Consider the following 26,335-nt stretch of genomic DNA (forward strand, 5'->3'; position numbering starts at 1 on the left):
CGCGAAACAAGCGCACTTTATGCTGCCACTCAGCACGAAGAATCTTGCAAATCCGAAGTCCGTGTCCATGTGAAGGAGGGAGGCCACCGAACCAAGCCAGCAGAAAGGGGGGAACAGTTTTCCGTCGCAGATAGAAGGATAAGGTGCGTGCGTGGCAAGAGGCCACCGCTATGAGGCTGACAAGCACGTCAGGTGAAGTGCGAGAACATGTAAAAGAGCCCTGCGTACTAGAAATAAGATTCATCAAAGCTATCTGGGGGGCTAGTTGGTTTCTTGACATAATGAAAAAATGCGCTAACAGGACGGGACTGAGGGAAGAAAACACAAAACAGCGCAGAGTAGCAAACTGAGTTTATTGACCACAGCATATATACTACCACTTATCGGCACGTGGGCAATCAACAGGGAAAGATAAAACACACATCACTAAACGCACAAGCAGCCACATATCGGTCAATAGTCCAGGAACGCGATTTCTTTGGTCGATAGGGATATCGACGCAACGCTTATGCAATTATCACCCGCATGCGCAATTTCTCGTGCTTCTATAATCTCCCGCGTGAGCGAGTCACGGCTCTTGGCGATCACCTCGGTTTTGTTAAAAAAGGGGTAGCATTTTCTACAATCACGGCAATGAATAGCTAGATGCCCATTGTTAGAGTTCCGGACGTTATTTCTATGTTCTCGTAGCCTATCGTTAACGCATCTGCCGGTTTGGCCGATGTATACTTTTTTACAAAAAAGAGGAATCTTGTACACTACTCCTTCGATGCAGTCCACGAACATGGTGCCGTGCTTAGTGCGACAGTCACTCTCCATCTTGGGTCCGCAATTAATCTTCCGACAAAGCTTGGACAGCTTGTCAGGCGCTGAAAAGGCTACTTTGCCGCCGGTGCGCATGGCAATCCGCTTCAAGTTGTGGCTTAGCTGATGGATGTAGGGGATCACTGCGGTTCTTTGTTTGCGTGCAGGATCCGCCGTACCAGCTGTGCACGTGACACCACGCGCTGCCAGCTTAGCCTCCTTGAGTGCCTTTTCTGCCACCGCCACAACAAGGTGTGAGGGGTAACCTGCCTCGGATAACCGCTCTGCCTGAGCAGTTAGGCTTGCCGTCATCTTGTGCGGACAAGATTTGGAGAGGGCGTTTTTAATGCACAGGGAGGCGATGCCTCTCTTCACCAGTTTCGAGTGGGCCGACCCAAACGGGAGGAGCGGTTTATTTGCCCGAGGGGCATAGGACCAACAAACATGATTGCTGGCGAATTGGAGATCCAAGTCTAAAAAACGAATGTGGGCATCGTGGGGTAATTCGCTAGTGATACCTAAGGGCTGGAGGTGATTACGAAAAAGCGCTATGGCTCGCTCAGCGGGGTTTGTGCAACTGGGGCCGGGAGGGTCTAAAATCACGAGGTAATCATCTACGTACCTGAACGATGTTCTCGGTGATCTTGACATTATGTCAAGAAACCAACTAGCCCCCCAGATAGCTTTGCTGGTCTTTCAGTGTGTCCCCTGTTGTACATAGCAGGGGCAGGCTGTGTGTCTGTTGTCGTTTGAGTTTGCGTACACGTGTCCATACCTTGCGTTCTCTGTGTATGAGTTTATAGATGTTATGAATGAGCGCCAGCTATCTCTTTTTACCTCACAGCGCACAAGTTTTCCAAATGCCTTATCCCGTTTGAACAAGAGGAGGTTTGCCGACGTGGGGTAGCGACGGAGGATACCCCCCGACTTGTTCTGGGCCTCTCGCGCTCGCCTACATTCCTCATCCCACCACGGCCTCCGCTGGTTGCGCGGGGCGCCAGAGGCGTGGGGAATGGACTTTTCGGCTGCGTCTAGGATGAGCGCCGTGAGGAGTTGAACGGCTTCATTTACTTTTATGGTTTTGTAGTGTAGTTTCGATGTCTCTGTAAATGCGTTCCAGTTAGCTCGTGCTTTATTGAACCTATTATGGGAAGATGAACTGCTTGGGCATTTACCTATATATGTTAGTGAGGTTGGGAAGTGGTCACTGCCACATGGGTCAGTGCCCACACCCCACTCGAGAAGAGGAAAGAGAAATGCTGAGCCAATAGCCAAGTCAAGATATAAGTATGTGGTGTGCCCTATTTTATGGTATGTAGGCTGTTTATTGTTGAAAAGGCACGCTCCAGAGGATGTAAGAAACCTCTCTATCAGGCGACCCCCGGCATCCGTACGAGAAGAGCCCCAAAGAGAACTGTGAGCATCAAGGTCGCCTCTTAAGATGTATGGTTCTGGCAACTGGTCAAAGAGCGCTTCAAAGTCAGAGCTCGAAAGTGCAAAATCAGGATGAATATATATGGAGCATACCGTTATCAACCTATTAAATATTATTGTTCGAATCGCATCAGCCTTAAGGACAGTGTTCAGAATGGTCGGGTGGCAGGCTAAGGATTTCCGGGCAATTATGACCACACTGCCAGAAGAGTGTGTGCAGCCATCCCTGTCCTCTCTGAAGCCTATGCAAATATTCAAGAAATTTGTGTGCGTAGAATTCAAATGTGTTTCCTGAAAAATCTTGGCTGATTAGCATGCAATATTTCGTATACATCGTCAAGATTTTAAGGATGCCTCTGCTGTTCCATTGGACTACGTTTTCTCTTCCCATTAAGAAGTGCTCGGAGCTACTGGACTGTGTTGTTTAGGTGTCGTTTTTCGGGGCTTTTATTCTCGTCTTTTTTGTCTTGTCGGGAGGCTTTGGTGTCGGGACACGTTTCTAGCGGTGCACCACAGACAAGAACGGTTCGACGTCCATTTCATCTTCGGATGTCCTCGGAGCCCCTGAGAGATCTGGCTCCTTGGACTGCGGACGCTTTGGGGCGCGCTTTTCCTTGCCCGCAACTTCCGCGGGTTTCAAAAAGGTGTCGGATGGCGCAGGTGGCGCGGTGGGGGTGGGAGCTGCGGAGCGAGGCGGGGCCAAGTCCGACTCGCAGTACTAGGTCCCCGCCGAAACCAGACGCCGCTCTGCCCCCCGGCGAGCAGCGTCGGCGCACCCCCAGGGGAAAAAGGCGAACCTCTTCCGCGCTACTCGGTAGTCGATGTTCTCGGTGATCTTGACATTGATTATCTACTTCTCCTGTTTGAACTTTTCACATTTTTACGAGTAAGCAGCATAGGGTCCCTGGCAGTTCGCACAGGTGATGGTTTCGGTTTCACCGTTGTCTGAATGATGGTCATGCTGGCCGCACTTAGCACAGGTAAGCCGGCCACGGCAAGAGTTTGTGCCAAGCCCGAACCGTTTGCACTTGAAGCAGCGCCGTGGGTTCGGGATGTATGCGCGTACAAAACATGGTATGGAACTGGCATTTATGGATTCTGGAAGGGTCGATCGATCGAAGGTCAAGATAATGTGTCTAGTTGCTACCTGTTTGTCATCGTGGCGTATTGAAATGCGCTTTACAGCCGTGACGCCCTGATCCCTTAAGCCTTCCAATTGGTCGGCCTCGGTGTCGGATATGAGATCCGCCTCAGAGATCACACTGTGACAACTGTTGAGGCTGCGGTGGGGTGTGACCCTGATCTCCAGATCTGCCATGCGGGTTTGTTTCAGGAGAATTGTGGATTGCTGCTGAGTTTTTACTTACACTAGCACTTCACCCGTTCTGAGCTTTCTCGGTATTTCGAAACAAGAACTACTGATTGAGAGGAAGCCGGCTTCGATTTGGCCACAGATTCAACTATCAAAAAACGATGGTAGGGATCTGGCTTTAGGAACGAGATAGAAGGCAAAGGAAAGGATACTTCGGAGCGGCCTCTTTTCAGGGACCGATCACCTTTGGGGGTTGGTTTAGAAAATGCCATATGATATAGAAAAATTAGGGAACGGGGGTGCTTTCTTCGTCAGCATTAGCTTGATAGCTGAAGAGGTCCCGGAGCTCCCTGCCTGGTAAACCGACAGGAAGCCCATCCGCCGGAGCTTGACCTGGGCTCCACCGGCCACCGTTTGTGGTTTCTACCCTTCACCATACAACACATCGCCACGGTTCGATCCAGCATATCTTTGGGGGCTCAGCGTCCGCGTTGTCGCCAACACCGTCACCAAGATTGCTCAAGGTGCCCCGTGCAGGGAGGTCCATGTTTTCGCTATACCACATTTTTATTGACTGGTGCGCATCTGCATGCTAAGCAGGTCACAAAATCTTATGGCCACTGCTTAAGACTACAAACTAGCATCTCTATGTCGTTATGATGTCATAAAGTGTACATAAGCGATGTTATGACATTGTTTCATACAAGGCAGTCCGGTGGAGTATCGAACGGAGCTGAGACTGTTCTTTTCTATTTCTAGCCTGACGTCCGCTTGGCCTACCGTCGTCACCTTGCTGCCTATTTTCTTGCTGATCGTCCATCCCTGCCTTCGGACTGGGTTCAAAGTGGGCGGCAAGCAACGGTCTGCACAGCCATGAACACCGGCCTGCAGAAACGAAAGATAGCAGCAGCGTTGGTGCACGAGGCGGTGTGACGCCACGGCGTGGAAGCTACAAAAGCAACTCAAGGAATCGCAGCCTTCGCCGTCCGGTGGAGCATCGAACGGAGCTGAGACTGTTCTTTTCTATTTCTAGCCTGACGTCCGCTTGGCCTACCGTCGTCACCTTGCTGGCTATTTTCCTGCTGATCGTCCATCCCTGCCTTCGGACCGGGTTCAAAGTGGGCGGCAAGCAACGGTCTGCACAGCCATGAACACCGGCCTGCAGAAACGAAAGATAGCAGCAGCGTTGGTGCACGAGGCGGTGTGACGTCACGGCCGGGAAGCTACAAAAGCAACTCAAGGAATCGCCGCCTTCGCAGTCCGGTGGAGCATCGAACGGAGCTGCGACTGTTCTTTTCTATTTCTAGGTAAGAAACGTCTGTGATACTTTCATAGCCCCGATTCTATGCTCCACTGAACTGCACTGTTTTGCCGTTAAATATGCCGTCGGAAAAGTGTTTGTCTTGTTCCAAAGGTTTCGAAAATGATGCACAGCATCTCGTTTGTAGCTCGTGCAAAAAGTGGTTTCATGTTGGAAAATGTTCAGGTGTTCCCAAAAAGAAGCTAAAAACCATGGCTTCAACCGCTGTTCGTGGTTGGAAATGTGAAAGATGTACAAACGAAGAGTTAGAGGCGTCATCTGAATCCGAAGAAACCGATGAAGAGAACGCTAAGCCAGCTAAAGACAGCGGTGCTTGTGACTTGAGTAAGCAGATATCTGAAATGAGCAAGATGCTAGCAACAGCTTTAAGTAGACTAGAAAGTTTGGAAAAGAAAGTCGATAGGCAAAGTACAACAACGGAGGCTATTGAAAAGTCGATGGAACTCAGCCTCTAAGTATGACGAACTTCTGGTGAAGAACGCCGAGCATGAAAAGCAAATTGACTCCTTAAACAAGGAATCAGCCGAGCTTTCCAGAAAGCTTGCGGAAAAAGACGCGGAAATAACGCAGCTAAAGGCTACAGTCGATAATGTTGAGCAGTATTCTAGGCGAGAGAACGTTGAGATACACGGTGTAGCCCAGCTGCCAGAAGAGGATTTATATCAGGTTCTTGTAGATCTTAGCCGTAAGCTGGAAATAAAGGCACCCGAAAAGCAATCTGTCGAAGCGATACACAGGCTCCAGGCGAAGCAAGATAAGATTCCAGCTATCATTGTTCGCTTCAGAGACCGAGACGAACGCGACCTATGGTTATCTAAGAAAAAGACACTCAGGAATGAAAAAATCTTCATCAATGAAAACTTGACAACAGCGCCAAAACAGCTGTTCTGGCAATGCCGTCAAGTTGGCAAGCAAAAAAACTACAAGTTTGTGTGGATGACCAACGGCAAAATTTTCGCGCGGAAAATTGAGGGAGCGACTGGAATCAGAATCAACACTGAAAACGATCTTGCAAAACTTGTTTAATGACCTCTTTTGATTCATTTTGCGAATGGGAGGACTGTCTCCAATCAGTGATGGTTGAGGACTCCCTTCAACTAGACGTCGCCGTTTTGCACATTAACATCCGAAGCATTACTAAAAACTGGGATCAGTTATGCGCGCATCTGAATGAAAGAAAGATTGCTGTCGATGTAATTGCTTTAACTGAAGTGAACATTGATGCGCAACGACAGTTTTCTTTTTCACTTAATGGGTATTCCAGAGCGGTGCTGTGTCGTGAAAATCGAAAAGGTGGAGGAATCTTCGTATTCGTAAAGGAAAACTGGCTGTTAGGTTCCACTGAGCTAAACTTTGAATATGCAGAGGCATTGCTGATTTCGATCAGTATGAAAAACGTGACGTACACGATATGTGCAATTTACAGGCCACCTAACATGAATGTTAAGTTGTTTTTAGTTGAAATGAAACAAATGCTAAACCGTCAGATGGATGAAAAGAACCTTATAATAATAGGAGACATTAACATTGATGCTATGCAAGAATCAAAAATTGCAGTAATGGACTACCTCAACTTATTATCGGAATTCGGGCTTTCAGTGGTCATCGGTGACTACACAAGGGAAGAATACTTAAGGGACCAAATCACCAGATCATGCATAGATCATATCATAACACGCAGAACGGAGCAAAGACATCAGTCTGGAGTGATTAGGCTAAAGTTGGCTGACCATTACTTTATAGCAATAGGGATCTATTCTAAGGCAGCGAGTGAAAATGTTGAGCATTTTACAATGAAAAAAATTTTAGACGATAAGAAAGTTGATGGCTACATAAGTAGACTAATTGGAACACCTTGCTGTCTCTGGATCACGTAAGCTTGTACATTAGGGTAACTGAAATTTTTCGTGACATCTATGAGTGTTCCAGTAGGTGTGTAAAATTAAAACAAAGACACTTGAACAACCGATGGATCACAACTGAAATAATGGAACTTTGCTATTTGAAAGATAAAGCATGGCAAAGATGCCGGAAAGAACCGCAGGATACGCTAAAGAGGCAAGAGTTTCGGACTCTGCGGAATTTGGTAACAGCCAAAATACGCCTGGCTAAAAGCAAATATCTTTTGTCCCGAATTTCCCAACATAAGGAAAACAGTAAGAAAACGTGGAATATGGCGAACGAATTAATGGGAAGAATTAAACAAGCGAGCGTAGATGACACAATCAGAAAGAACTTTCCGAAAGAAAACACGCGTTAGTTGTGCAATAAATTTAACGACACGTTTATACAAGCCGCTGAGGCATTGATGGAAAAGGTGGGCGACGATGGAACGCGCACGGAAGAGTACAAGCCACTACGCGCGTGCGCTAGCACAGCTTATCTGCTGATGACTACTGAAGCAGAGCTTTGGAACATCATCGGCGGAATGAAACCGTTTAAACCGCCCGGATTTGACAACATTAGACTAAGAGACTTGTTGTGTCACTACAGCAGATTAAAACATGTGCTTCTAAAGATTCTTAATGGAATATTTGAAACGGGAAACATACCCAAAGAAATGAAAGTTTCCATTGTGAGGCCGATTTACAAACACGGGAAAAAAGGCGAGCTCGGTAACTACAGACCGTTTGCAATATTATCAGTGTTGTCTCATGTAGTGGAGAAGCATATAGCGTCTGTAATGCAATCCTTTTGCGAAAAGTACAACTTAAATAACCCTGCACAGTTTGGTTTCACAAAAAGCAGAAACAGTATTTTACTCTTAGAAGAATTTTCGGACCTCGTTAACGCCTGTATTGAAAATAACGAAGCCATTTTAGTGTTATTTTTAGACCTATCTAAAGCATTCGATACCGTAAACCATAAATTGATGTTACAAAAACTTAGCTCTTTGGGGTTTCGTGGGCAATTTCTTAAGTTCTTTACGAGTTATTTCTCACAACGATGTCAATGCGTAAAACTCCATGGGGAATACAGCGAACTTCAGGAAATACAATGTGGAGTGCCTCAGGGCAGCACGCTAGGGCCAATACTCTTGAATATATACGTTACCGATCTTAGCTTACTTCCACTGAAGTCGAACGTGTAAGTCGAACGTGTTCCAGTATGCAGATGACACTGCTCTGGCTCTGAAAATCACCGACTCCTCTTGCGGAACAGACACTTTTCAAAATGTCATTCACAAAGTCATGGATTGGTTCAAACAAAATTCAATTTTTGTAAATCTACAGAAAACAACATTGGTATGCTTCAGGCACCCACATAAAGCTGTTTGTCTCGATAGGCCTGTATATTTGCATACGTCACAGTGCAGCTCTTCTAAATGTAGGCCCCTTGAATTAGAACCCGAAGTAAAATATTTAGGCCTTTTCTTTGACCAACACTTCACGTGGAATAAACATGTGCTGTTTGTATGCAAGAAATTAAGGGGTGTAGCAGCTATGATTCACAACTTAAGAGGGAAGGCCCCATTGAAATTAAGACAAACCATATATAAATCACTGGCGGAAGGAATTTTGAATTATGGAATTACCCTGTATGGTTCCAGCTCAGATCATAAACAACAATGTATAAACCGAGTAATTAACAGAATAGCAAACAGTATTGCCTATGGAACAAAATTACAAGATGCAAAAATAGAGGACAAGTATTCTTATTTAGGTATACTTCAGGTGCACCAGCTTTTTCGGTATGAGGTACTAACTCGATATTACTTCTGCAACCAGTTTAAAGTTCCGGTTAGGAAAAGTAGAACGCTAAGAAAAACAGAAAGGTTCGTGAAGCCGCGAGTGTTCACAAACTATGGGAAAAAAATGCGGAAACATTACGTGCCAGAATTTTTCAATGCTCTCCGATACGATTTGTATAATTTAAAAACACGGAGGAAAATGTTTAAGAAAATTCGCGAATATTGTGTCTCAGGAAACTCATATGGGTGAAGAGTGGAATACATTTGTGCTGTCCACAAGTACGTTTTTGCTGTTTATATTGTGTTTCAATGCATAATTCTGCTATGTTATGTTTGACTGAGAAGTATTTGTCATGTTCAAATTTGAGAGTGTGCTTATTCTCTTTTGTGTATGTTTACACCAACTGCCTGGAAAGCCAACAAGCATTCGGTGCTTAGGCAGACCAGAGAAAAAAACTATGTAAAACAAAAGTGAATAAAGCTGAATGAATGAATGAATGAATGAAAGCCGTGGCAGTGTGTTATGCAATTTAAATTAGTGTCCTGTAAAGTCGGTGCTTGGGTATGATTCCGGAACAATTAAATTTGAATAAAATCTCGCCTTGTAGGCAAACTTGAAGTGTCAAATAAAGAATACAAGGCGTTCCTCTCAATTAGTGTTTTATGCTTCAAAGTAGGATTAGTAGGTTGTCTTCAACAAATGCAAATATTATTTATTTGCAAGAAGGAATGGAAATGAAGCGTGTAGAACCTGCTGTTGTAGGAGAGTTGTGTAGCCTTCCACATGTCTTGTTATGTGTAAAAAGCCACGTTTTACGTTTTGCAGGGACCACGGGTCTTCATGACTGATAATTCAAGTGGAGAGAAGGCTTAATTACAACTAGCATGGCCAACAGCAAGACAGCTGCTGTGTCCCTTTCATTTGGCATAGGATGAGTGACGCTGGTTGACGGGTGCTCAAAACAAGGTGGACTGGGACTAAAGGGGTCATCTGATGTCAGCATTCCAATAGGCAAAATATTTTCACATTCTGGTTGACCCGGGCATGTTTTCCGTCCCCACATTAGCGACACACCATAGGAGTTGCACTTTTATCGAGTTGTATGGTCGCTGCTCGCCATGCAGCGATAGTACAGCACGAGTGCCAAGGTGGGGAGCTGTGCTGTAGAGCGGTGGAGTGGTGTAGCTGTCATGCCATTGCTCGACATTTTCATTCGTATGCACACGCAGTCACAAGAGTCCCTGCCAAATTTTTAAACTGCCTCGCCTATTTCTACATGCGTCAAGACTAAGCACGGAGCCTGAGAACACCGAGTAGGTGGCTTGCTTTGCATCGCGGGCGACAGAACCGATGCCAGTTTAACACATATGAGCTTGCCGCAGATGCAAGAAAACAATCTGGTGTCATGATGGGCCATTTTAAGATATATTTCATTCCCTATTAAAACATGATACAGTGGAATCTTGATGATATAAACCTCGTGGCACTGCAAAAAATGTTCGATGCATCCAAATTTGTATGAACCAACACAGACCAAAAATTCAGCACCAGAAAAATGTTTCCGTGTATTTCTTTTGTTACTTCGAAGCTGCCCTCCCTGGAACACGTAAAACGTCCCACTCGTCTCCTCACTCATGATGTCCAAGCTCACTGCACACCACAACACATCAGCGGAAGGCAGGGTTTCACTCGCTGATGGTGCTTGTTCATTTTTGCTGCAGTCCTCCTTTCCATCAATGTTCACTCTAGCCACCGTCACTTCCTTGAACCATGTCAGCAGGATGTCTTCAACCTTAAAATGCTGGGATGTCTTGGCCTGCTTGGCGTTCACACCATGCAAAATCATGTCACGTTGCCCAACAATGGCGCACAATGTTAACGGTGGCACGCCAGGCTCTTTTGCCAAGTCGCTGCATGCCTTTTTGGTTCACTTTTGAACTTATTGAGAATCTCCTGCTTCTTCTTGAAACCGCTGTCCTTTTGCGTGACATAGCTCTCAGTCTGGTTAATTTGGTTGGGAGAAGCCTCTTCCAGAAAAAACCTCGCATAGACGTCTCAGCAACCGAACAACCACCAAGACCAGATAGCCGAAATGGCGAGAATGGGGTCAAACGTACCCGCGATCCGGAGGTGGGGCCCCCATCAAGGACCAATGAGATGCCACAAACTAACTGAAGTTGAGTCGCTAGCTCACTGCATCATAAGCGCCTGCCTGCCTAAAGCCATCAAGGTGCTCTTCTCCCCGGAGTGGCATGCCCATATCCCGCCTTTATGGCTGCAGTAAACTCGGCACACTATGCATGCATGCACACCACAACAGCCCGGCCATTCAACGAGAAACAATGACAAAGATGAGGGCGAGACTGAATGTCCATTCCCAGAGAAATGGGACACAGAGGGAAGAAGAAGCCCGTACCTGTCCGTCGCCGTTGCTTACTTGGCGGTCACGGCAACTCTGACATGTCAAGCGCCTCACCAGCTCCTTCATATCACCCTCCTGGCCGCAAAGGTCCATTCGTAACAGCATAAATTCTGTCCATTGTAAACAATGCAATTTCGACAGGACTTCTCAGAAATTCTTGTCACACAGAATCAGGGCCGTAGCCGCAGAAGGGGTTCGGGGGTACGAACCGCTCCCGAAACTTTTTCCAGCCAGCGCGTGAGCAATACTTACTGTTGCTTTTGGCAAAACTACCCTCTTCCTAAAACCCATACCCCCTCCAAAAAAAACTTTCTGGCTACGACCCTGCAGAGAATCATATAATCAAAATTCCTCTGAATATGAATGAGCATGAAAACACATACTTTCAAGAAGAGTCTGCTGAAGTCTGTGTCACCGCGTCATGCACTGGCTCAGCATTCTACAGCAACCTTCAAGAGAAGCTGGTTGTGAATGATTTGTTGTCGTAATTTATGACAAGATGTCTGTCAGACCACAGCTCAATCACGACCTAACTCATTAAAAGGGTCTAGAGTCTACACACCAACTTAAAACAGTAAAGCAGCAGCTAGCAGAGTTTGAGCATGGCTTGGTAGCCATAACCAAGGTGGACTTTACACCTCGTAGAAAATAGGTCAAAAGAAAACCGCAGCAAGATCATTCTGAGACAAGTGCACAGATAGGTCCTACGGTAATATCGGTGGAAATCGACAACTATGGTCAGCACGCCGAGTGGAAAATGCGGGATGCGGAAAATGAAAAATGCCACTCATGTCACAAAAATGGATGCTTTTAAAGCAAAGCTTTTTACCTCTACCCCCCAAGGGTTCTTTCGCGACCGTTGGTGTCACTAGAAAACTCCCGCAAACAAATAAAAGAATTTACTGGCACCGGTGGGAATCGAGCAGGGAACTAAAAGACTAATAAAGCTAGAGCCCGTTGTCTTACCGATTTAGCTACGAGCACACGTAAAGGCGGAGAAGACAGGTGGTGTACTCACCAAGCACATCTACGTGTTTTCCCCCAGTGTTCTCGCTGATTGCCACGTGAAAGGGTCAGGCGACCACTCACGCCCGTCTAGCGGCCCCCTGCGCACCTTTCTCATGTGCTAAGGAAGCTCACACATAAAGGAAGCTCACACCAATGCATGGCATCTCACTTCTAGTACGCCATTGTGCTAAAGACGTGGCCTCCAGTATTCACGTAAAAATTCCCAGCGCCTTGTCGTCCGCCCTCCCGCCAAACCAAGGAATACAATCAAATACTGCTTGATGGCCAGGCCATCACTCCAAGCCCCAGCATCAAGATCGTGGGCCTACATCTCGAGGCTAACACACAGAGTGAGGACTCCTTGCAGCGCCCCCACAAACACCATCAATCAAATCATACACATGATCAGGCAAGTTGCCACCAAGAAGCGAGGCCTAAAGGAATCCGGTACCTTTCGATTAATTGAAGCTTTTGTCCTCTCGAGAGTCACTTACGTAAACCCCCTGTCTTCTTCTCGACAATGAAGACAAAGAGATTTATATAATGATTAGAAAGGCGGTCGAGCAGTCCATTGGTCTTCTCATGAGTGCGTCCACACCGAGGCTGCTTTGAACGGGGCTCCACAACACGGTGGAAGAGCTGATAGAAGGCCATCTTTCTAACGAGAAGGTCCGGCTCAGAACTGCTGTGGGTAAACGCATGCTTCAACAGATTGGCTAGAGAGCCCACATTGTCACTCCGCTTGACGTACTCTCAGACTCTTGGCGACGACAACTAAAGATGCTCCATTTGTTTAGAAATATGAACCCCTCACATGACGAGGGTCACCGAAAAGCATGGGCTCAAGTGCTGAACACCACCCTGGGTGGGGATGATGCAGTTATCTACACAGACGCCTCCAAACATCCAGGGCAGCAATACGCCATCATCGTGGCCACCTCCAGAACCAACCACTTTGGATGTACCTCGCTTAGGACCCAAGAAATGACGGCAGCAGAAGAGGCGGCCATCACGTTGGCTCTCACAAAACCAGGGTTTGGAGGGTAGTCACCGACTCCCAGCAAGCCTACTAGAATTACGAATCGGGCTGGGTGTCCTGACCTGCGCTGCGCGTGCTAAAAGACCACTCCCCAAACGGTTCCATTCAGCTCATCTGGACACCACCTCACGCTTCAATGCAGGGCAACAAATACGCCCACTAAAAAAGCCTGCGCTTTTACCTCCCGTGCTATGGAGCTGCACGAGGACAGTCGCCCACTTGTCACGTTGAGAGAATAACCCCGAATTATTGCCTTCTGAGACAGACCGTACCTTCGCCTTACCCTGACATTTCAAGAGAACAACAAACTACCCTACGGCTCATACAAACCGGGCTCCTTCCCACAGCCTACGCGTCTTCACTTAATGTATCCGAATCACTACGACGCTGAATGTAAATTTTCCTCAGAAGTAGGAACATTTCACCCCGTAATCAGGGTGTGCGACTTTAGCCCTGAGCACCCTCCTCTCTTTCAGTCTACTACCCAACAAGAGAAATGGGAGATGCTGCTGCCCATGCCCTCTCTACCTACCCAGCTTCAGCGGGTGGACAGAAAACAGGCCGCGCGGACTGCATATGGGCCCCACAGAAGAAGGAATCGCTATCCACGGCTGCACTCTAGGCCGTTCAGAAATCTGAAAAGAAGTATTTCTTCCTTCTCCTGCTCCTTCCCTGCCGCAAATCTCGTCGCCTCCGTCCGCGGAGCAGAGACAGAGAAGTCAGATCCTCTAACACCGGGTTGGAGCTTACTTTAATGTTATAAAAGTTTCCACTCTTGTGTTACACCTATACAACTCAACCAAACACCGTTCATGCATCACGCATTGATTTACCTTACCAAGAATATCTCTTTGAAGTAATAAGTGGTGTGGTTAAGTGCATTTCACTTCTCTCTGCTTTGACTATTTGTGGAGCGATGTGAGTGAATTTAGGTGACGTCGCATAGGTAATCGTTATGTGCCGTTTACAGCTTTGCTTTCCCACCACCTTCACGAGGTGGATTGGCGCGATTTTTTATCAGTGTGCCTCTTTTTAAAAGTGGATGGCGTTGAAGGCAGCTACCCTGAACCCACGCGCATTTCTTGGTGGCATGGTTTCAGGGCCCTTAAGAAAGCGCACTGTTCTTAAACCAAAAAAGATAATTTTTGCAGTTAAGATGATGAAAATAGCGGGGCGTATGTACATTTTTATTGTGATTGTAGATAAAAATTTTGTCTTTGTGTAAAACAACTATATTCAGAATTATTTGCATTTTAATATTTGATTTTTTTACAGCCTTTATAAAAAAAACTACTCGATCGATGGAACTGAAGAAGATACCATTGAACTGTGCACAAACCAAGGAGTGCAATGAGACGAACATTAGCATTATATATGGGCTGTAGCAGAAGTTACGACGATTTGAAGTTTTGGCTTTAGGGGGGCAAACAGAAAAACCGAAGTAAGATAGCGAATTTTGGCTAGTTGGTGCAGATTCAGATTCATGGTGTGAAAAACCGCGCAAGAAACACAGGTACAAAAAGAAAACACAGTTTTTCATTCCAGAACCAAATTTCGAAAGGTCGTAACTTCTGCAACAGCACCGATAGAATGATAATGTTACTCTTATTGCACTCATTGATTTGGGCACACTTCACCGGTACCTTATTCAGCGGCATCCCTTCAATATTTTTTTGCAAAGGCTGTCAAAAAATCGAATGTAAAAATGCACATAAATTCGAATATAGTTGCTTTACACAAAAACAATTTTATATCTATAATCATAAAAAAAAACTACATATGCCCCCAATTTTTACCATCCTGACTGTAAAAATAGTTTTTGATCAAAGACCCATGTGCCCTCTTAACACACTTTGGAAGCTGCCATCACAGCTCAAGGGCAACCATTGAAGTTCAAAATCAATATGGGTGCAGCTGATTCTGTGATAATACCAGAAGCCTTGAAGTGTTTTTTTTAAATGCGACAGATTGCCCACCGGCATAATAGGAAGTTTTTAAAGCTATAATTGCAAACGTCTGCTTCAGAGCTCCACTGCCATCCACGCTGTTGTTTCACTGCACAAATGAAATATAAGCCTTGAGGTGACTTGAAAAGCGCCATGGAGACAAAATACAAACTATGTTTTATTAGAAAGATTTTGTGTTTTATAGCTCCGCCAACGCTTTTTCGGAAGCAAGCGGTGCGTTATTCACTCAAACAATATTCTAAGTTTAAATTTTGATTCTCCGGACATATAGTGCGTTTTCTCCCGACATCGGCAATGACATCACAGGAACTGTCCGTTCTGCAACCGATTGCGATGCTTTCTTTACCATTAGTGAAACTAGACGGCGCCACCATACCATGGCAAGCCGTTTCCTGCTTTTGGTTTGTTTGTGACCATATTTAAACCTGGCTTCTGCTTGTTCAGGAAGAAAACTGATAGTGCTCGCTCGACAAATGTGGCCATATAAGACTCCGATGCTTGCTTCAAAGACAACCTCAAAGCCGCGCAGTCCAGTGTAGCTCAATCATGCATAGTGCGCGCAATACCAACAGCAGTACGCATCGGTACTTCTATGTTTACGTCTGCTTTCGTAGCTTCCCCTGTTTGTCCCATCATTCTTACTGTTTTAAAAAGAGGGGGGGGGGGAATCTTACTGCCGGCCTGCTCGTGGCCCCCCCTGCCGGCGAACTAGGCTGTGGCGGTCGATTTCGGCTGTCCTGCTTTGGTCCGTCGCAATGGCAGGAGTCAGTGGTGTGCCAGGCCCACTGTATTGGGTATTCAACGCCCATGGGAGCTTAAGCAACTCCCAGGCACTCTGAGGGCAAGTGCCTTCCAAGAACACCGATGCGTGATGCGGACGCAGGCCCGGACAGCCTGGGTGGCTACCGAGGTTGGTGCTTGGAATGGTAATTCGAACAAAATTTTCGGTCGCAAATTTCTGTGGATCAACTATGATTCTCTTTGGCCGAGGGTGGTAACGCGCCCCTGTAATCCAGTGTGGTGGAGGCCGGGGGGTCAATGTTGCGAAGTGCAACTGCACCAAGCGGTACAGATTGTGTTATAGTGGCGCACGGTTGCTGAAGCAATGTGAGCGATGCTATGAGGCCGGGGGAGTGGCTAGCCCCTGTAACCGCAGTTAGGAAGGCGCCTATAAACACGAACCGATCTGCTCGCTGAGGGAGGTGACGAGCCCTTGTAACCCAAGTCATAGGGGTACATGCGGTACAGTTCGTTTTATCGTGCCATGCTGAAACATGCGTACACACAATGAGGCCGGGGGTGTAGCGAACCTCTGTAACCGGAGCATGGAAGAGGCCTTTAATGCGAACTGGTCTGCTGGCCGAGGGAACTTGATGAGCCCTTGTAACCTTCAGTCTTGGGATCGAGTGTGCAGAGCCACAGGGAGTTCCTCAGAGGATCCCTTGTATCCCGAAAGATGGTATTTGTGGAGCAACTATGACTCTCTTGGCTAGGGGAAGTAGCGAGCCCCTGTAATCCAGTGTGGGAGGAGGCCAAAGGCTGGGGGTGGTAACGCGCCCCTGTAATCCAGAGTGAGAGGAAGTCAGCGGGTCAATGTTGCAACGTAATCACTGCGCTCAAGCGGTACAGTTCGCACGTAGTGTTGGCGTACCATTGCTGAAGCAATGGGTAGACCACTACCGAGCCGGGGGCGTGCACAACCCTGTAACCATAGCTTGGGGCACGTTCTGTTGAACTTGCGAACTGGTCTGCAGGCCGGGGGTTGTGACAAACCCTTGTAACCTAATGTCATAGGGGCCAGAGCGTGGAAGTACGGTAATTCCACGAGACCTCCTCGAGGAATCGGGGAGACCGCACAATCCCTGCCCTGGGAGCGTGCAAAACGGCCGCCACTGCGGAGGTTCCTGGTACAACTGGAATCAGGTCCTAAGCGGAGGTCGGGCGGTCGGGTGTGAACCCGGCACTTGGTGATGCGATTGAAGCAGGAAAGCGGATCGAGATCGATCAACTATGACTTTCTTTGGCTGGGGGAAAATGGCGAACCCCTGTAATCCAGCGTGGGTAGAGGCCGGGGGGTCAAGTTGCGAAATTAGCAAGTGCCACAAGCGTACAGTCGTTGCATTGGGAATACCGAGTAAATTCGGGAAACCGTTGCAGGCCGGGGGACTGGCGACACTTGTAACCGCAAGCTTTGGCGGGGCCAGCGACCTGATCGCTATAAGTCGGGGGGAGTGACATACCCCTGAAACCAAATGTCATGGGGCCAGATGTTGTACAGTCCGTATGAGTCCGGGGGGGGGGGGGGTCGCGCCCCCTGTAACCTTGCTGTGAGGGGCCTATAGATTGATCTTCTCTGGCGGCCGCGGGACGGGCTACCACGAGCTACTGGGTGTTCCGCACGGGGAAAACGAGGAAAGGTGCGGTTAGTACACCGACGGAGGAAACTCTCCTGGCTTAGTAACGGCTAGTAGGCCCGGACCGATCTCCTCTGCAGAGCCGCTACACCACGGCAATGCCAAAAGACTCTTGTTCTATTGAGCGAAAGAGTAGGCACAGAGGAGGACATAAGAAAAGGGCTCGCAGACCCAGTGGGACCCTTGCGAAAGTGTGTTGGCCTGCCAACATGGGTTTCAGTTCACGTTCGCATACAAACTTCCGGGGTCCGGAGACCGTGAAAAGCAGGTGTTGCAAGTACCCGTGTATAGTGGAAAGCTTCACTGGTGATTCATGAGTACCTTGTGCGGGACAGTTGATCGATGACGTTAGTACGCATCGGCCGCAGAGCTTGGGGTCGGGGGGGACCTGGCCGTCGCCACTAAATAGGGTACTTCCTGTCTCCGACAGTTGGAGCCCAGTTATCGGACCGTATGGGTGAGCGGTAACCCGTGGCAGGGTCCGTACATTTGGTAATTGGCACTGTCTGGTGCCCTCGCTGAGCAATCAGTCTTGGAAGAGAGTCAGACAAAAGGATTGGAGCAAAGTTGCTTCCCTCATTCCCACCCTTTTTCCCATAACCCATCCCGATGTCCAAGTTCCCGTTCCCAGCAACCCACCCTATCCGGCTTTTTCCTAGGGGGGACAGGAGGGGTCCCCCCGGGCTCGTCCCCCTGGCGGTGGGTCGCAAGAAAGTCTTTCCCGTTAATTTCTCTCCACCTTCGTGTGGACAAAATTCTCTTTGCCGGTTGGCCCTATTTTTGTTCTGTTGCAATTGGGTATAACCGGTTGTACTTCGTGTGGTACTGGGGAGCTATTGAAAGCTCCATTTACTCATGTTTTAAAAAGAATGTGCCCTAAACTTAAGCGCAAATAGCGCGTTCGGCAAGCTTATAAGCTCTGCCTAATTTGCGTTTGCTTTTGCCAGCCTCCGCGAATCGCAGAGCTGTCTGGTATGACATTATAAGTTCTCTTTCGGGAAATGAGCTAGTGGGTCGCAAGGCCATTCTATTTTTTCCTAATTATACAGCTTATTTGAGCGACGTTTACCTGTAAAGTGGTGTCAGTAATATACTAACGAAGCGACCTTTTGAATGAACCAAACCTGCGTTTTGTCTTCATGGCTCCTTTAAATTGCGTCAGCGCAGCGCGCATCTCACGCCAAAAGCAAACGTGCAGCGAACTCTCCCAAAGGCGTAGCGACGAATTCAGCAAAACGTAATGGTGCGTGTAGTTCGCCAAAGCGCGCTACCTTAGATCCAAAGCAAGCGCAATGCGTGAGGGCCTGACACGCCACAGCAGGAATGCTTTCAAACGGGCGCCGCCATTTTGGCTACAGCTTCAGTGGAAGTGACGTCACCATGCTGGGCGGCTGTTTAGGGGGTGTGGTCGGCCTGGTCCCATACGGGATATGGTTTGAGAATACGCTGACCGTCCGGCCGCTCGCTGGACGGCTGCAACGTCACTGCAATGGCCGAGCTCTACTCTGTTTTGCTTTCAAAATCGCCGATTTTCGCAGGCCGCTTGCGACGTCCACGCGCGTATTTCAGCTGTTGTATTTTCACCTTGCATTATTTTTCAGCAGGCTATACAAAAATAGGGTTTTAATAGGTGGAAATTTTCAGTGCAGTTGGCCTTTAGGACGGCCAACTACGGTGATTGTCGCCATGCTTCCGTACGTATAAGACGACAACCTGAACGCCGACGTCCAAGGTTACCTTGAGCGTGCGAAGGAGGCCCGCCACCTCGCTCGAGTTCCTACAACGGACGCGCAGCTGGTGGTTGCCGGACGCAACAACCTCCAACACCGAGACGCCAAGTACCGCCCAGGGGATCGTGTGTGGTTTGGACTGGCATCCGACGGCGCGGACGCAGTAACAGTATATCTTAGCCTCCCAATTCTACGACGAGTTGGCCAAACATAACTACGAAGTGATCCGCGATAGTGATTCCGGCACATCACGCCGACGCACACCAACCGAAGTCACCCACGTGCTGCACCTCAAACTTTACTGTGCAAGACGAGGAACTGTTTGTTGCTGTTTTTTTCGGACTGTTATTGTTTTGTTCTTTGTTGCTGTTTATTCGGACCGTCGTTTTATTTTAGCATCGGGTCGATGCACTCTTAGAGGGGGGGGGGGGGGGGGGGTAATGCCGCGAACCATCTATGGCTTTGTTTTTATGGCGTGGCCGCGCCCGGCTCTATTATCGGAGTCCCAAGCCAAGCCCATGTTCAATTCTGTATTTTTATGCCGCACGTGCTATCTTATTTAGAAAGGAGACAGTTTCGCCCTAACGTCACTAGCCAAAAATAACTTTCTTTGATCTACAATGTTCCGGATGTAAATCGCCGGTTCGAGATCTACACCTGCCGTAAAATAAAAAGCCTGCAGAGCAGACGCGGGGGTATTCGACTCGCCGACGCTCGTTTGCGCATGTCACTTTGTCGACTGCAGCTTTGCCGCCTGTGTATTCTATGATTTGTTAGGGCAGCACAAGTTCGCTCTAATAAACTTGTTTTCCTTGAAGACAACTGCTTCATCGTTTTTTCATGACAGTATTACAGAACGACGAAAACACATGTAACAAGTTTAATTCGTTGATAACAGCTTAGGTAAATATTGCCATGATGCTAAAGTCACATGCTATAGATTGAGCTAAACGTTACCAAAGAAATGTGATTACGGTGTACTTAAATTATCGGACGTTTTTTACTGCGAACCAGTAAGTCTAAACCCCCCAGTTTTTATTCCGTAGACGTCGACTTACTATGCTCAGCTCCGGGTCTCATCCCCGCCACCGCCGACCTATCTATCACAACTGCTATTCCTCTAGCCACCACCAATGCCTCCTCTCACAAGTTGCGCTATGGGTTGACAACAGCGGTAGCGCCGTTATCAGATCTTTGCACGGAACACACAAAGGCGCGAACGGTTGTAAAAATGACCGAAAGCCGCCGCCACGGTAGCCGCCTGAAATTACACCTGTCCGAGTATATGTGAATTGAAGAGCCACTTGCCCTGTTGGGATTCCAGCCGAAGCCCATATTTCATATGCAATTGGAAATGCTTGCTGCGCGACATTTTCGCCGTTGTATATCACGCCTAAAGTACCACAGACCACCGGTTGCCTGTTTATACGTGCACTGGTGGCCGGTGGGGTGAAACAAGGGATTGAAAAGGTTCATTTATATTTTTTAGAGGATGGGCGGCACTCCACCGAGGGCTCGTGCCACGTGCGGCAGTTCCCGACGGGGTCAGCAGGGGTGGTACTCCTGGTCCAGGGCTCCAACGGCCTCAGCTGCTTTGGGTTCCCGCTGAATCAGGCTGATCTGCTCTTCACAGCATGCGCTGGCCAGCAGTGCCTCCCATTGCTTGCGTCAGGGTTTCTGATTTTGGGGACAGCCGTCGTGCATTGGTATTCCCATGTGGTGTAGTAGATGATGGGTTTTAAGTGCGAATGCACTTCTTAAGCGAGCCTGAAGCGTCCGCCGCCATCCGCATAGCAACAGCTGCGGGTGCGGGCGTTCCTCGTCTTCCTTGGCAACGGGGGGAGATAGGCGCGCGCTGCCTGGCCGCTGACATGGCACATACCCACGTGGGGATTGGCCAGGAATCTCCTCGTCTTCCTTGGCGACGGGGGGAGATGGGCGCGTGCTGCCTGGCCGCTGACATGGCACATACCCACGTGGGGGATTGGCCAAGAATCGGGCGTGAGAAGGGCTAATGCACCCGCTTAAAGGAGTACTGACACGAAATTGCAAAGCTGACATCCGCTCTAGCAATCAAGTACAACGACATCACAAATAGGTGTCTGTGAATAAATGCATCTTTCTTTCTTTGTAATTGTGTGTGTGTGTGATCTCTCTTTCGCGAACATTACCAAACCGCGCAAATTCAACTCATGCATTCGCACTTTCACATTCTTCACCTCGGGGAAATGCTGGATAATTTTTTTCTTGGTTTCACAGTGGGCATGCGTCTGTATATCGCGTGGGATAAAATTTCACTCAGCTTGTTTCGATTTCGGAAAGTGCCTGTCTGCAGCGGTCTCCAGTCGGTGGCTTCTGCCCTCGCCAGAAATTTGTGTGGTGTAGGGTACCTTCTTCTGATACCGCTGTATGTAGTATGCCAGTGGGGCCGAGTATTCCTAGGGGACTAGCGAAGGTTCTTCCAGGTAGGAATCAGCGGTTGCTAGGTTGCTAGTATAGCGTCGAGCTACCCTGTCCGCCTCTGTTTCCTTCTATTCCCGAGCGCGACGGGGCTTACAAGATCTTCTTTTGAATCTAGGTGGAAGCTGAGGGTGTAGGGGCACGCCACCCTGAGCCTGGAGGACTACACAGAGTGCACAGTGGCTTGTTCAATCCTTCCAACAAAATGCCGCCATGCCTCTTACAAGTCGTAAATTATTGTAAATGACTGGCCCATCCGGAAGGCGTATGTAATCAGCTCATGCTTGGCGCCTGCCTTGTGGCAGGTTTGCGGTCCACGTTTTCTTGCGGATGTCATCAGGAATGTCGGTTCTCTTGGGCATTTCTCAGATCTGTTTCGTGTAAACCAGCATTTGCAGGAGCATCCTACCCATCGGGGTCTTCATTAGCCTCTCAGTCTGGGCTTTGAGTTGTCTTTATGTTCTTGAATGTGTTGTGAAACCCTAAAGCCAGTAGCTTTTCTGTTGACGTGCATATCGGTAGTAAGTGTGGCATGCATGCACAGCTGGTCTCCCTGTCGCATCCGATAATGCCCATTGTGTTGGTTGGAGACTTCAATCTACAAGTTTCAATGCGTCCTGTCAGCTTTATGTAATCGACTGATTTGAGCATCGCTTGGTATGTTACCAAGAAGGTGAGATGACTCCTACGGGAGAGGGACACTGCCAGTTTATGTTCGTCCGCTATAATGAAGCTCTAGACATTTCAGCTTCGGCTTGCTATGGACTGCACGCATTTCGTTCGCGTAGAGGAAGAGCGAGAATTGTGCCAACCCCAACGGAACCCCGAATAAACGCGACAACAGAAATCCGCACCGCAAGCCCGCCTAGTTCGAAGCGATTCACGGCAACTTTGAGCAAAACAAACAAGGACAGACAAGAAATTGATTGTAGGCTTTAACGCGCCGACTCATCGCAGGCCATAAGGCGGGCCGTGGGGGAGGGCTACAGGTTAATTTTAACGTTTAACGGGTAACATGCGCCGAAACCTCGTACACACGGCCGTTTGAAAGCAAGACTTTCTAGCTCTACCAGCCGACAATTCTTTCGTGGTGTGCGGACAACAAACTCCCAACGGTGCGGAAGCAGTGGTGGGGAGGAGAGAGAGAGAATGCGGAAGGTTTCACTCACGAAGCACACTGTACATGGCGCGGCGAATTTATCCGGCGTTCCCCACATGAAAGTGCCTGCCCGCCAGTGACGGTGGCGTCGGAGGTACGGTTTTGTTGTCTGCGTTGGCGGCGGTTTTTTTTGGCCTGTTTTGGCGCATCTTCGCGTCCATTGCACGCTGCATTTGCATGGCCTGATGTACTTGTTTGACAGCACCTCCAGGGTAACCCGCCCCCGACTTGTATTTTGTCTTCATGGCCATTTTATATCCTCCTTCTGCGAATACTTCGCCTGACCATTTCGTCAAAAGACCGCCAGCGGATCTGTTTCAGTTTTTGTTTCCTTTATCTGTGTGACAAGTGGAGGCCTCACCAAATCACATTTCGTTTGTGTAGGAAATGCTTTTGTCATTTTGCGACTTACTGGACCCAGGACCCCTTCATACAGCTAAACACAAATTCAATTTTTTGCTCCGTCATTCTAAGGGACGCCTGCCTCCTTAGTTTTTATTGTGTTATCACGTCTTTTACACTGTGTGCTTCAAACACAACCTTCCTGTTCTTGGCTAGACCGTTTGTATTCGTATATAAGCTACTTTTATAGTCAACACTCTTCACTTATATCTTGGAAAACCACCTGTTTTCCCCCATGCGAACAGCCGGACCATATCTATGCTTCTGTGTTCACAACGTTCCAAAAATAGTGTATCGTCCCCTTAATACCGAGTTTCCGCGGTGATCGATATTTTTATCTTTTTCTGTTTACTTCCTCAATGAACCGTACTCATCCGCAAAAAGGGAGGTCTCTTTCGTTATTTATTTCTAGCCCTCAGAGTAATTTGGAAAGGTGAAATCCCACACCCACTGTAAACGAAAAAAAAGGAAGCGAGATAATCCTCTTTTGTGTGCGCTCTTGACATCCAAACAGAACATACCCGGCATAGTTGCTTTGTTAACAGGCTTCGTTAAGGCGACTGCACAGTTCCCGAGCCTCTTGCTCTCTTCGCGGGCTGCTCATAGTCCCTGTTACGATCGGCGTATTAGCAATTGCCACGACCGTCTGCAATATTATCGCGTTCAATCCCACAACCCCTCCCGTCGTCTGCTTTTCGCGGGTTCCTTACCGCCCCCCCCCCGTCATCGACGGTGAGCGACCAGGCTTTGTGCGAAAGGACGCGGGGCGACTAATTCTGCTACTGGACACAAGCCGCTTTCCGCCGCTTCAAGGGAACTCAAGTGCCCGCCGGCAAGGCAAGTCACAATGCGCGATAATGGTGCAGGGAGGGATGAACAATGGCGTGCTGCGTTGCTCCTCCGGCGGCAATCTTCAGCTGTGAGCCAAGCATCGTGGGGCCGCTTTGTTGTGGACCTGAGACGCGTTGTTCAAGGAATGTTGCACCATCGAAGCCAACCGACTGACCTGTGAGAGGGAAAGTGCCTTCTCTTTGTGAGTGTTTGGACATCCGTTTCAGTGCCCACGATTGGTGCGTCGTGACGTCAGCCGAGAAAAAGGAACAAAGGGGGCGGGGGGCGGTCCCAACCTGGTTATTTATTCTCGTGCGCGCAGGAGCGCAGGACCCTGTTCACTAGGTCAAACGCCATTTGAATGTCTGTATATAAAGAATATTTCTTCCCCCACGCTGCCCCAATGTTTGCTTTAACTCCGGATCAACGAACGTCATCACCCGTCACGCTACCAGATCCGCAACACCCCCGATGGCCCCCGCTCGAGCCGCATTCTTTTTCCTTTAAAAGAGCTGAATGTCGCTTTTGACTAAGTCTTGCATTTAGGGGCTCTTCACGCACAAATATTCTATTTTACGTCATAAAACGCCCGTTTCTGCTTTCCCCCAGCTCTCGCACTGCTCGGTATAGATACGAAACACCCTACAGGGGCTTTTTCATCATTTCTATTTGTGAGCTGATTGAACGCCCTCCAGTTGGTGCAGGGGTACAACACACATTCATCAAGCAACAGTACCAATGCTGTTCCAGCCAACCAGAGAGACGAAGAGGTGTAGCGAGGGAGAGAGAGAAAGCGTTTGAAACATTTTAGGGCGTTGGGCGTTAACAGGGAACGAAGCGGCCGACGTGCCGCAAGCAAAATTGCACGTCAGTCATTTCCATTCTTACTTTCTGTTTACTTCTCAGTGCTACCTCTCTGGCCGTTGGTCGACGACTTTGGCTACTTTCGGGTTCGAAAGTTGGGGTGATCCTAGCGGTAGGATCCTTTGGCGTGGCCCGGCTTGCTCTTTCTCTCGGCGCTTCTTTCTTTCCACACCGTCCATGCCTCTGCGCCTGCTGACGAATGCGCAACAGCTCAGCGGGGCCGATACTTTTTGTTCGTTCTCTCCACGAGCACGGCGGGAGAGTTCGCTGCGTGCGCAAGCGAGCCGGCGTGCGAAGGTTTGCGCGGGTTGCCTAAACGACCCCGCTTGTTGAATGTTTCACTGCTTTATAAAGTTTATACGAATGCATTCTAAACGTGGGAACGCGAAGGAAGGAGCGTCACCAGTCCTGGCAGGTCTGTGGTCTAACGACAAAGGGCGAGACAGTTCGTTCAAGCTTTTCGTTTTCCCCAAAGATGACAGGTAAGCAATTTAGCATTGTACAATGAAAGGGAATGCAAAAAAAGCCGACCGAGGGCACTCTTCTGTTTTCAATATACTTCGTGTATATAACGTGAAGTTAAAGAGACATGTCAGTTCTCATGGTGTAGAACGAAATGCGAAAATATATCACATCTGTTCCAGCTTTAATAAACTATTTATAACAAGTGAACGCGCCGTTGGCGCGCACACTTCTGCTCGTAAGTGAATTTGTGGCGGCATTGTTGTTTTATGATTGCCTTATTAACTGCTTATACGCCAATTCATGTTTCTTATTAATGACTTTTTTTCTTTATTTCCTGCAGCATGTTTGAGGCTTGGTTAGGGACCCAAGTCGAGGACGGTTTGAGACTTCATTGGACGTTTCCTCCGGCGACTTTCCTCAACCCCTACAAAGTCATCACGGCACACCTGCTCACAAAGAAGGCAAGCTCAACTATACGCGTTTCTGGCCGTTCACTGCGTAACTACTACCACTGCGATTGGTGGCGTTTAGTTGCTGCGCCCTAACCAAGTTTTTCCTGTGCTATCTTGCTCTAAAACGTAAATATGCATGGGTACTGCTCTGAAGCGTTGCTTGAGTGCTCCAAAAATTCTGTCGCAATACCGCGGCGTTCAATGCCAGTGAATTTCCACAGAGAGCAGTGGATGGCCAACCAGAAATGCATGCTTTCTCTGGAGCCGCAATTGCAATTGTTTCGTTCATTTAACAAAGCATCATTGCCGGCACTGCTGTTTAATCTAACCTGCACTCCCGCGATTTGTCATCTTATCACGAGTGGGTCTGCAGTTCCCTAGTATTTAGTTTGAGATAGGAGGCGCTTCCCACGCACGAGCTAGAGGGTAGCTTGTGACAACCTAACCAATATCTGCAATGAGTTCGGTATGAATACGCCATACAATACCGGGATGCTTTTTTTCTGTGCGTCTTCCCTCCCACCCCCACCCCCGCTAAGCAGGCAGTTCACGCCATCAA

The sequence above is a fragment of the Haemaphysalis longicornis genome, unplaced genomic scaffold (genome assembly GCF_048455015.1).
Source record: "Haemaphysalis longicornis isolate Haplotype H1 unplaced genomic scaffold, Haemaphysalis longicornis Haplotype H1 scaffold_13, whole genome shotgun sequence".
NCBI lineage: Eukaryota > Metazoa > Arthropoda > Arachnida > Ixodida > Ixodidae > Haemaphysalis > Haemaphysalis longicornis.